Source organism: Pelecanus crispus, chromosome W (genome assembly GCF_030463565.1).
Source record: "Pelecanus crispus isolate bPelCri1 chromosome W, bPelCri1.pri, whole genome shotgun sequence".
NCBI lineage: Eukaryota > Metazoa > Chordata > Aves > Pelecaniformes > Pelecanidae > Pelecanus > Pelecanus crispus.
The window spans coordinates 12,885,487-12,897,779 of NC_134675.1; positions in this window are offsets into that span (position 1 = coordinate 12,885,487).

A 12,293-nucleotide genomic window follows, 5' to 3' on the forward strand; every position below is an offset into this window, starting at 1 on the left:
TCACTGATCAGAAAATCTGGTAATATCCTAGAATAATAGACAGGACTGGAAAGAATTTTTGCTCGTTTTTCTTTTTTCTATCCACTATGCTGTAGTGGATGACTGACTACAGCCATGATTTTAGAGGAAGATAATATCTTTTTTAAGAGCAACTTCTATGGATAGAAGAAACAGTCAAGGCTTTGGGCATGCAGATTCTTAAACAGAAACAACAATAGCAGATGCTGAGAACAATTGGTCTGAATTTAACTTGATTGTGTTAAGCAGACAATTTGAAAGAAACAGTGGTTGGTGGCACTGGAGCAGTAGGAGGTGTTAGTGTGGAGAGATGTGATCATATGGTTATCTCCAACAAGACCAGAGAGACATCCAGGTAATTACTGGCCACTGAACATCAAGAGGATGACTGGAGGTGTTGGAGTATATTCTGTGTCATAAAAGCAATGTCTGCAATCAGTTTGCGCCTTATAGTGCCTAGCAGAACTTTGTTCTGAAGGCTGTCCTATTGAAGTGGGTCTCCACTGAGGACAAGAGAGAGTGAGAGGTCATAGCTGTAATAGTTGTTTTGTGAAAAGTGTTCTTTCATCAGTAACTGGATGTTTCAGTATAAAACCAAAAGATTTACAGCATCAATGTTAGCTCCATTGCTAACATTCCTCCTGCAGGGAGGAAATTAGAAAGGCAAAAGCCCAGCTAGAACTCAATCTGGCCAGTGCTGTAAAAGACAATAAAAAATGCTTTTATAAGTACATCAGCAATAAAAGGAGAGCCAAGGAGGATCTCCATTCTTTGCTGGATGTGGGGGGGAACATTGTCACCGAGGACAAGGAAAAGGCTGAAGTACTTAACGCCTTCTTTGCCTCTGTGTTCAACAGCCAGACCGGTCATCCCCAGGGTACTCAGGCCCCTGAGCTAGAGGATAGGGATGGGGACCAGAATGGAGCCCTCATAGTCCAGGAGGAAGCAGTTAATGACCTGCTAAGCCACCTGGACGCTCACAAGTCTATGGGGCCGGATGGGATCCACCCAAGAGTACTGAGGGAGCTGGCAGAGGAGCTTGCCAAGCCACTTTCCATCATCTATCAACAGTCCTGGTTAACAGGGGAGGTCCCTGATGACTGGAGGCTTGCCAATGTGACGCCCATCTACAAGAAGGGCTGGAAGGAGGACCCGGGGAACTACAGGCCTGTCAGCCTGACCTCGGTGCCGGGGAAGATTATGGAGAGGTTCATCTTGAGCGAACTCCACAGGCAAGTGCAGGTCAACCAGGGGATCAGGCCCAGCCAGCATGGGTTCACAAAAGGCAGGTCCTGCTTGACCAACCTGATCTCCTTCTATGACCTGGTGACCCGCCTGGTAGATGATGGAAAGGCTGTGGATGTCATCTACCTCGACTTTAGCAAAGCTTTTGACACCGTCTCGCATAATATCCTCCTCGGGAAGCTGGCAGCTCACGGCTTAGACAGGCATACTCTTCGCTGGGTAAAGAACTGGTTGGGTGGCCGAGCCCAGAGAGTAGTGATAAATGGTGTTAAGTCCAGTTGGCGGCCGGTCACGAGCGGTGTTCCCCAGGGCTCTGTTTTAGGGCCAGTCTTGTTCAATATCTTTATCAATGATCTGGATGAGGGGATCGAGTGCACCCTCAGCAAGTTTGCAGACGACACCAAATTGGGTGGGAGTGTCGATCTGCTTGAGGGTAGGATGGCCCTGCAGAGGGACCTGGACAGGCTGGATCGATGGGCCGTGGCCAACTGTATGAGGTTCAACAAGGCCAAGTGCCGGGTCCTGCACTTCGGTCACAACAACCCCATGCAACGCTACAGGCTTGGGGAAGAGTGGCTGGAAAGCTGCCTGGCCGAAAAGGACCTGGGGGTGTTAGTAGATAGCCGGCTGAACATGAGCCAGCAGTGTGCCCAGGTGGCCAAGAAGGCCAACAGCATCCTGGCTTGTATCAGGAATGCTGTGGCCAGCAGGAGCAGGGAGGTGATTGTCCCCCTGTACTCGGCGCTGGTGAGGCCGCACCTGGAATACTGTGTCCAGTTTTGGGCCCCTCAATACAAGAAAGACATTGAGGTGCTGGAGCGTGTTCAGAGGCGGGCAACGAAGCTGGTGAAGGGTCTGGAGAACAAGTCTTATGAGGAGCGGCTGAGGGAACTGGGGTTGTTTAGCCTGGAAAAGAGGAGGCTGAGGGGAGACCTTATCGCTCTCTACAACTACCTGAAAGGAGGTTGTAGTGAGGTGGGTGTTGGTCTCTTCTCCCAAGTAGCTAGCGATAGGACAAGAGGAAATGGGCTTAAGCTGCGCCAGGGGAGGTTTAGACTGGAAATTAGGAAAAATTTCTTTACGGAAAGGGTGGTCAGGCATTGGAACAGGCTGCCCAGAGAGGTGGTGGAGTCACCATCCCTGGAGGCGTTTAAAAAACGGGTAGATGTGGCACTTCGGGATATGGTTTAGTCTGGTCTACCCTTGATTAGTCTAGAGTGGGCTTGGTAGTGTAGGTTAATGGTTGGACTGGATGATCTTAAAGGTCTTTTCCAACCTAGATGATTCTATGATTCTATGATTCTATGATTCTATGAACATCTTCCCTATGCTACAGACACCAGCATTTTCTCCCAAATCTTCTGATTTAAATTATCAAGTACTTATTTTGCTGCTTCCATTCCAGACCTGAAGAAGGGCTTGTGCATCTGGAAGACAGACTGTTTTTCTTCCAAATTATCATTTAGTTTGATTAAAAAACCCACTGCTTCTTCCTATAAGTTTTGCCTTATTAGAAGAGTTGTTATGTCCACAGAGGATTTGGTCCAAAGCCCAGTGAAGTTAAAGGACACTGTTTTAAATCAAAGTAATGATTGAGATCTGGATCAAGCCTGCAGTAAGCTAAATTCAATCCAGCATTCTTGCAAAAAATATTGTACTTGTTTGCTAGATTCCTATCAGGAGACAAGCTGAATTTTCCTTTGTAATCTGTTTTACCATCTTAGATACTTCCATTCATCACTGTGTATTTGAACTTCATGCAATCATACTCATTTTAGCCATTTACAGTATAACTTACTTTCTTTTGCTATTTTCATATGCCTCTCCTGACTCAAAGCTCTTTCATAGTTTAAAATTCATAGCTAAAGTTACAAAGCTTCTTTTATACACTTATTCAATTATCCTGATGTTGGAGTGCCTATTAAGAACAATAAAACAAATACTGCAGACCTTGAGACTCTATCTTGACTATTCTCATGTCTACATTTTCACTAACTAAGAGCCCATGCTTCTGCCAAACACACTTTAAAAATTATAGTTTATCATATTCAGTTGCATGCACTGAACTTGATAGAACTGAGTTCCTACTAGAATAAGCAGGAGGAGTTTGCACTTAAAAATCTCCAAAACTTCCTCAAAGCTAATGACTAATCCATGTTCTTAAGAATAGCTATTAATTTAGGAGAAGAAAATTATATAAATGGAAGAGCCAAAATTGAATTTTTTCATGTTTGTTGTGAAGTTGTTCTTGTCAATATATGATTCTGCATAATGCAGGGTGAAGCTCTGGCTGCTTTATTTTTCTGTTGCTGTGAAAAAAAGGCATCAATTGAGAACATATTCCTACACCTGTAAAAATGGAAGATCATGCAATTTGAGTCACCAGACAGAGCATTTAAGAGATGTGGGTTCATTTCTTCTTTCTTCTGTGGACTATTTTTGAGTTTGAGAAAGCTATCATATCCCTCTGTATTTCAACTTTCCCCCCACAAAATATGAATAGTAATATAATTCACAGCATGACAGGAAGGCTAATATCAGATGGTGTGACAGTGGTACCATATAAAAATATGAACCAAATGAGTTTATTTTTTGTGTCATATCAACATGTACAAGAAAAGGATCATGTATAGTCAAAGTCTAATCTAGTTTCTGCCAATGCTATTGATGCTATTTTCAGTAGCAACTGGATGAGAATCTTGATGAAACTCCATCTGACTCTTTCAACAGATACACTTTGGTAGAGATGGTTAAAAATAACAGTTTAATACCATGCCTACATTCAAACTAGCTTGGGTATGCTTGTATGACAACATCAACATAATCACAATAGCATGGGATTTCTCACAGCTGCAAACCCATCCAGGAAACAGGGTCTTGTTCAGGTAGTAAACTTGTGCTACTTTCTCTTCTGTGGTTACATTTCTACCTGGGTGGAACTCAAATCCAAACAGCAGATATATAGATTTAGGTGTCTAATTATAAAACTCAGTATGAAGGCTTCTAGTATACCCAGAGGAGTTGAATGGTTCAATTCACCTGGCCACAAATTGCTGTCAAATGCTATTTAGGATACCCTTAGGTTTTCCATGAGACACCCAGCTGTCAATCCAGAAGGGCAGAGAATTCCTATGGATCTTGTGTCACATCTGCTCAGCCCTGTGCAGTTCTTTAAAATACCCCAGGACATCGCAGTTGGCACTAGATGTTTATGTTCAGGACACTGAATCAAGCCCCTAGTCAAGACAGTCAAAGAAATTTTAAGACCTATTCAGCTCTGCCTGAAGCAAACTTTTACATCTGGTCAACTGAATCTCTTTCTAGACTTACTGAATGTACTGACAGTAATGGGAAGCTTGGTCACCTATCTTGCATGTAGATGCCTGTGTTTACATATATAAATGCAGGTAAGTACCTACAACCTGGATCTGAATCACCCTCTTGTGTTCACTATTAATGATTATAATATGGATGTGACCTAAAAGGATAATCTGCTTAAGTACAGAGAGTGAAAAGATATATCCTGGCAGGAATTTTTGATGTGGTCTTTCTCAAAACTCCCCAGAAGGTGGGGCAGCAAATGGTAAGATTTTGCCTACTGCAGGTCTAAACTCTGGTCAGTAAGAAACAACTGAAATATTAAGACCAGGAGACTGAGCGACAGAAAAGGTGAAGCTGCTTGTACAGGTTATTGTAAAGAATTCTTTCCATATTCAAATCCAATCCTACGTAGGAAAAGCAATTTCTCTAGTCGTATTACAAGCAGAACTGGTAGTGGGAATTGCAGTTATGGAAGATGCAGGCAGTCTGTGAGTCATCATAAGTGACTGTCTGAGCTACTATAGCTTCATGAAATGGTTTAAGACAGTATGGATGAGGTAGGTAGGAATGCAGAAAGTTAGTATTATAATAAAGGCAGCCTTGAGATGTGATTAAAAACAGGTTCCTAATGAGAACTAAGTGCTGCTTCAGTCTTCAACCTTCCCAGATAAATAAATCAAGCCTAAAAGAAAATGCATTTCCTTGCATGGTAAATAATAACTGTAGCAGTCAGTCATGCTATGCTGTTTATTCTCCTGTGACAATGGCACACTGTTGACACAACTTCTGTTCTGTGTCTGCTGCTTAACATACTTGAGACTTGCAAATTTAAATCCCATTGAAATCCTTTGAAGATAAAATGAAACCACTTACAACATGAGTTTCTAAATAATTCTGCCCTAATATTTCAGACCAAATGGAGCTAGAGTTAAAAAGAAAACACTACAAAGCTACTGTTAGCAAATGTGTATCAAAGGTATAAGGAGTTCGGAAAACTATGGCGAAAACTGACTTGGATGGGATATATTTTGGCAAGAAGTCCTTTGGCTTTACATTTTATACCTTTTAGATACTCAATCACGTTGCACAAAAGTGTGCTTAATATAGACTGACTCTTTAATTTCAGTTAAAATATGAATTAATTTCTGAGGTCCCTTTGTTCTTCAACAGATATAAGTGACAGCCTGTGCAGTTCTACATTTTTTGTCCTTGTCATGAAAGTGCCAAGACAATTATTCTTCGAAAGTTTGGAAAAGAATGCAAAAAACAAATAATGGTAATTTAATCTAATAACTACTGTTTCTGAATGAAATGTTCTTTTTTATATCATAAACCCCCATTATTAAATAGAAATAAAGAAAGAGAAGGAAGAATATTTTGCCAAGTAAGGATTAAAATTTGCTATTTTGAAAACAGATTACTGAGAACTGTGCATTTCTTCCCAAGTTCCTATTATGTAATTTTTCTGTGTTTGCTTTACAGTAGACAACCTCAAACACCAGCCAGATTTTGTGCTGGGAATGCTTGTGGCACCAGCTGTTTTTGAGAATTTAGTTTGGGATCTTTTATGTGGATTTGATATAGAATCATTTCAGTGCCTGGGGAAATGTGAAATGACAATGGAACTAATTAAGAATGAAAATATTAAAAAAAAATTTAAACTATTAGTTTGGTTCCTGGGCCAGCTAGGCCATCAGTAAATTGTCTTTCTATAAACAGAAAGATAGAGTTGATCTATCCATTTATTAGGGTAAGTACTCTGAGCAAATTATTACAAATACAAGAGGCAACCTTCTGATTTAGACCAATCTAATTCCACTGAAATCAGCTGAACTCCTTCTGTAAGGAGTTATGTGCTGGTTAGCAAGTTATAGTCCTCACATAGCCCAGATTTACCGTATTCAGAGTATTGCAAATGCCATTGTCTGAGAGTAATTCAAAGAAGCTTGGCTGAGTGCAATGGGATCCATGACAACTCAGAACAACTGGAAAACATGAGAGAAACTGGTTTTGGTTTTGATCAGACATTACCAATTCAGCACACACTTCCTAAGGGATTATTATATATCTCCAGTGCAATCCAAGACTGGTCGAGACCCATGAGATGATCCAACATGAGGGGTTCTTCTGCCCTTACAAATTCTTCTGATTGCCAGAAAAACTTCGTGTCAGCTTTTCAAAGTCTTTGTGCAGCTCTGCTATTGTTTACTGCTTAATTTGACCATGAGATCTGCAAGACATGAACTTTCAGTGAGAGGAAAAACAGGCTGTTGTGGTTTAGCCCCAGCCAGCAACTAAGCACCACGTAGCCGCTCGCTCACTCACCCCTACCCCAACGGGATGGGGGAGAGAATCGGAGGAGTAAGAGTGAGAAACACTCCTGGGTTGAGATAAGAACAGTTTAATAATTGAAATAAAGTAAAATAGTAATGATAATAATAATAATATAATAATGATAATAATAATATACAAAGCAAGTGATGCACAATGCAATTGCTCACCACCCGCCGACCGATACCCAGACAGTTCCCGAGCAGCGATTGCTCTTCCCGGCCAACCCCCTAGTTTATATACTGAGCATGATGTCATATGGTATGGAATAGCTCTTTAGTCAGTTTGGATCAACTATTCTGGCTGTGCCCCCTCCCAGTTTCTTGTGCACCTGGCAGAGCATGGGAAGCTGAAAAGTCCTTGACTAGCATAAAGAGAACTTAGCAACAACTAAAACATCAGTGTGTTATCAGCATTATTCTCATCCTAAATCCAAAACACAGCACTATGCCAGCTACTAGGAAGAAAACTAACTCTATCCCAGCCAAAACCAGGACACAGACCTGAACCATTCAAATCACAATTGTACAACCACGTCCTGGTTTCAGCGGACCATTGTGGCCTGAATGAAGTCACGCTGCCACTGAGTGCTGCCGTGCCGGACATGCTAGAACTTCAATACGAACTGGAGGTGTACACCTAGGGTTTTAGAGTCGGGGATGCAGAGGATCTGAGGCCCACTATACTCCAACTGAGAAAGAGATATTGGCAGCATATGAAGGGGTTCGAGCTACTTCGGAAGTGGTTGGTACTGAAGCACAGCTCCTGCTGGCCCCCCGACTGCTGGTACTGGGCAGGATGTTCAAAGGGAGGGTACCCTCTACACATCATGCAAATGATGCTACGTGGAGTAAGTGGGCTCCACTGATCACACAGCAGGCTCAAAATAGGAAACCCCAGTCGCCCAGGAATCTTGGAAGTGATCATGGACTGGCCAGAAGGAAACAAGTTTTGGAATGTAGCCAGAGGAGGAGGTGACACGTGCTGAGGAGGCCCCACTGTATAATAAATTGCCAGAAAATGAAAAGCAATATGCCCTGTTCACTGATGGGTCCTGTCGTCTTGTGGGAAAGCATCGGAGGTGGAAAGCTGCTGTCTGGAGTCCTATACGACAAGTCACAGAAACTGCTGAAGGAGAAGGGGAGTCGAGTCAGTTTGCAGAGGTGAAAGCAATCCAGCTGGCTTTAGATATTGCTGAACAAGAAAAATGGCCAGTGCTTTATCTCCATACTGACTCATGGATGGTGGCAAATGCCCTGTGGGGGTGGCTGCAGCAATGGAAGCAAAGCAACTGGCAGCGCAGAGGCAAAGCCATCTAGGCTGCTGCACTGTGGCAAGATATTGCTGCCCGGGTAGAGAACCTGGTTGTAAAAGTACGTCATGTAGATGCTCACGTACCTAAGAGTTGGGCCACTGAAGAACATCAAAACAACCAGCAGGTGGATCAGGCAGCTAATATTGAAGTGGCTCAGGTGGAGCTGGACTGGCAACATCAGGGTGAATTATTTATAGCCTGGTGGGCTCATGACACCTCAGGCAATCAAGGAAGAGATGCAACATATAGATGGGCTCGTGACCGAGGGGTGGACTTGACCATGGACAGTATTGCACAGGTTATCCATGAATGTGAAATATGCACTGCAATCAAGCAAGCCAAGCAGTTCAAGCCCTTCTGGTATGGAGGACGATGGCTGAAATAAATATGGGTAGGCCTGGCAGACTGATTATATCACACTCCCACAAACCTGCCAAGGCAAGCGCTATGTGCTCAGCATGGTGGAAGCAACCACTGGATGGCTGGAAACATATCCCGTGCCCCATGCCACCGCCTGGAAAACTATCCTGGGCCTTGAAAAGCAAGTCCTGTGGCGAGATGGCACCCCAGAAAGAATCGAGTCAGACTATGGGACTCATTTCCGAAACAACCTCATAGACACCTGGGTCAAAGAGCATGGCATTGAGTGGGTATATCACATCCCCTGTCATGCACCAGCCTGCAGGAAAACGGAATGATACAATGGACTGTTAAAGACTACCCTGAGAGAAATGGGTAGTGGGATATTTAAACATTGTGATACACATTCAGCAAAAGCCACCTGGTTAGTCAACACTAGGGGATCTGCCAATCGAGCTGGACCTGCCCAATCAAAACTTTTACATGCTGCAGAGGGGGATAAAGTCCCTGTAATGCACTTAAAAATTATGCTGGGGAAGACAGTTTGGGTTACTCCCGCCTCGGGCAAAGGCAAACCCATCCATGGGATTGCTTTTGCTCAAGGACCTGGGTGCACTTGGTGGGTAATGCGAAAGTATGGGGAAGTCCAATGTGTACCTCAAGGGGATTTGATTTTGGGTGAAAATAGCCAATAAACTGAATGGTATGATGTTAATTGCTATATAAAACTGTATGGCATCACTACTATGGTTGCTATATGCCATATCAACAGTATTACAGTAAGAATCACCCAGATTAATGAAGAATGATGTTTGATGAAACTGAGCGAAGTGCAGCAGTGATGGAACCAGAACTGGCTTCAGCATGCAACAGTCCAATATCACCACACCACCTCTCCTTCCCTGAAAGACTGTGATGACAGATGGAACCCAAAGTCATGGGCTAAATGAACTCAGTGGACATTTTAGAGGGATGGCCCATAGACTAAGGGAATGATATCTGTGTGTGCATATCAAGACACGGAAAGTGGTGGTGATTAGTTAAAACGCATTGGAAAGTGTAGAACCTGGGCATGACATAGATGGTATAGAACAAGGGGTGGATACTGTCCTGGTTTTGGCTGGGATAGAGTTAATTTTCTTCCTAGTAGCAGGCATAGTGCTGTGTTTTGGATTTAGTAGGAGAATAATGCTGATAAACACACTAATGTTTTAGTTGTTGCTAAGTACTGCTTATGCTAGTCAAGGGCTTTTCAGCTTCCCATGCTCTGCCAGGTGCACAAGAACCTGGGAGGGGGCACAGCCAGGACAGCTGACCCAAACTGACCGAAGGGGTATTCTATACCATATGACATCATGCTCAATATATTATCTGGGGGCAGTTGGCCGGGGGGGCAGCGATCAGTGCCTGGGGACTGGCTGGGCATCAGTCGTCGGGAGGTGAGCAATTGCATTGTGCATCACTTGTTTTGCATATTATATTATTATTATCATTATTACTACTTTCTTTTCCTCTCCTTTCCTATTTAACTGCCTTTATTTCAACTTACAGGTTTTGCTTTTATTCTGATTCTCTCCCGCATCCCACTGGGGCAGGGGGAGTGAGCGAGCGGCTGTGTGGTGCTTAGTTGCTGACTTGGTTTAAACCTCGACAAACCAAGATTCAGACTTTCACCATTAGAATGCTATGGTGTTTAAATCTTCACCTGGAAACAAAACAGCTAGTAGGTTAACTGTGCATAACTGCCTGTGCAGGCATGCATGGGGTCCTGTTTACATGGTGGGATCTTTCCAGAGAGAGGTCAACTTATTGTGAGTTGTTGCCTTCCAAAATGAAAAATTACATAGTCTGTTAAACCTAATTCTTACAACAATCATCCCATATCTATCACCTATTCTTGTCAGCTGTGTAATAAGTGCAGGACAAGGCAGGGACTCTTGTGTATGGCATACCAAATATGATTTTCAATTTTATTTTGATACTAATAATATAACTGGGGGGGGTATGCTCTTTGATATATGGGCAAAAAGTTGTTCACAAATCCTTAATGAATATTTATCCAAACACTGTATTTGTACATGCCTGTGAAGAAAATCCCTGCCTTGCACAAAGAGATAAAGGAGACAATTTGTAACTTAAAGTATTACCTCCCATTAGATTAGCTAGGGGTAGCTCAAAAAAAAAAACAGCCAAGCTTTTGTGCACAGAAGTTATTCTTCAGGTTTTTGGGAGAAAGATGACTGCCTGTATTTGTATTTATTTTAACTCTCATTTCTGTGATGCATGATTTCACCTTCTATTTGCTTTATATCTAGTCAGTAAATCTTGTGTTCATGAAGACATAAGCACCATGAATCACTTTGACACTCAGTTTTTGAAGGGAAATTCAGTAGTCATGAAGTATGTGCACAGTGTAATGTAGCATGCAGGTCTGACACACAGCTTCTCACCTCTGCTAGTAACTACTTCAGACTACCCTGCTTCATTGTATTGGGTTTGCATGGCAAGGTTTTGGTAGTGGGTCGTGGGGGGCTACAGGGGTAGCTTCTGTGAGAAGCTGCTAGAAGCTTCCCCTATGTCCGATAGAGCCAATGCCAGCCGGCTACAAGATGGACCCGCTGCTGGCCAAGGCCGAGCCAATCAGCAATGGTGGTAGCACCTCTGTGATAACATATTTAAGAAGGGGAAAAAAAACCCAAAGGAACACAAAAAACTTAAGCTGGAGTGAGGAGTGAGAATATGTGAGAGAAACAACTCTGCAGACACCAAGGTCAGTGAAGAAGGAGGGGGAGGAGGTGCTCCAGGCGCCAGAGCAGAGATTCCCCTGCAGCCCGTGGTGAAGACCATGGTGAGGCAGGCTGTCCCCCTGCAGCCCAGGGAGGATAATGGTGGAGCAGATATCCACCCTGCAGCCCGTGGAGGACCCCATGCTGGAGCAGGTGGATATGCCCAAAGGAGGCTGTGACCCTGTGGGAAGCCCGTGCTGGAGCAGGCTCCTGGCAGGACCTGTGGACCTGTGGAGAGAGAGAGGAGCCCATGCTGGAGCAGGTTTGCTGGCAGGACTTGTGACCCCACAGGGGACCCATGCTAGAGCAGTCTGTTTCTGAAGGACTGCACCCCGTGGAAGGGACCCACGTTGGAGCAGTTCATGAAGAACTGTAGCTCGTGGGAAGGACCCACGTTGGAGAAGATTGTGGAAGACTGTCTCCCGTGGGAGGGACCCCATGCTGGAGCAGGGGAAGAGTGTGAGGAGTCCTCCCCTTGAGGAGGAAGGAGTGGCAGGGACGACGTGTGATGAACTGACCGCAACGCCCTGTCATGATCCCAACTGGGCTGCCCAGGGAGGATTGTGGCGGTTCTGTGATTCCCTTGGGCTAAAATAATGTGTAACCACACCAAACAATCGATTAAGCGCTTTATTGATGATAGAAACAACCTTAACTTAGCAAGCGTAATAGGAGGCAACCTGAACTAGGAAAGCATAGCAGTAGGCAATGTGGGTTCTAATTGAAATACTTATAAGAAGGAAGGAAAAAGAGGGAAAGGAGATAGAGAGAGAGTTATCACCACCCTTGGATCCCGCGATGACAATGATAGGTGAGGTGATTCTCCGGTGGTGGGCATGCACCTGGCTTTCTCAGAGTCGTGTCTTTTGTAAGCCAGTCTCCGCCTCTCAATTTCGTCAAGTCTGTCCCCTCGACGA